Genomic DNA, 792 nt, shown 5'->3' with positions numbered 1-792 from the left:
TAATTCTTGTAGAAGACAATTTTCACATTTTTAAAATTGTAGGTTGTAAATTGAAATATAAATATTTTTTTGACACATATATTAAACTTTATATGCCATTATTAAATATTGAAATACAAATAAATTGTTATCTTTTTTTAATAACAGATAATTATAATGTATAAATATTCGAACATTACCGTCACCTATCTATGAAAGGTAAAGACGTTCCCTGACATCGCGAGTGTAAACGCGCGCACATAATAGCGCCGCCACAAACATAAATCGAAATCTCATCACTATAATTCATTGTTTTTATATAAACTCACTGGGCATCTTAATCACGAGTATATGCATATGACAAATGCGCGGCGAAGACTACTAGGATCGAAAGTGGCAAGCAGTTTCTCGAAGTATTGACAAAGAAAACATATTCAAGGGAACTAACTTTAATAATGTGATAGAGAGTAAGATTTCTTTTTGAAACATTATGATAGGAAAAAGCGCGGCTAATTCATTTCCACTTGTCTTTTTCAATAGACTAGAAAGCAATGCGAGAATTGACATTTTGTTAATGTTCGTACATATACATTATAATTTACTTCCTATGCCATTATTAAAGTGCGCAGAATCAGTCTATTTTAGTATAGAATGCATTTTCTGTTCTTAGGAAACGGCAGTAAAAAAAAATTCTTACTTTGTATATAATTAATTAATCAATTTTATTCATGACGTTAAAATTCCGTACACGATTGATAAGTAAATTATATTCGTATAATTTTTCACATAGTTTATTTTTCTAACATATTAAAT

This window comes from Formica exsecta, unplaced genomic scaffold (genome assembly GCF_003651465.1).
Source record: "Formica exsecta isolate Colony F162 unplaced genomic scaffold, ASM365146v1 scaffold391, whole genome shotgun sequence".
Lineage (NCBI taxonomy): Eukaryota > Metazoa > Arthropoda > Insecta > Hymenoptera > Formicidae > Formica > Formica exsecta.
Note: the sequence above shows the minus strand (reverse complement) of the source record.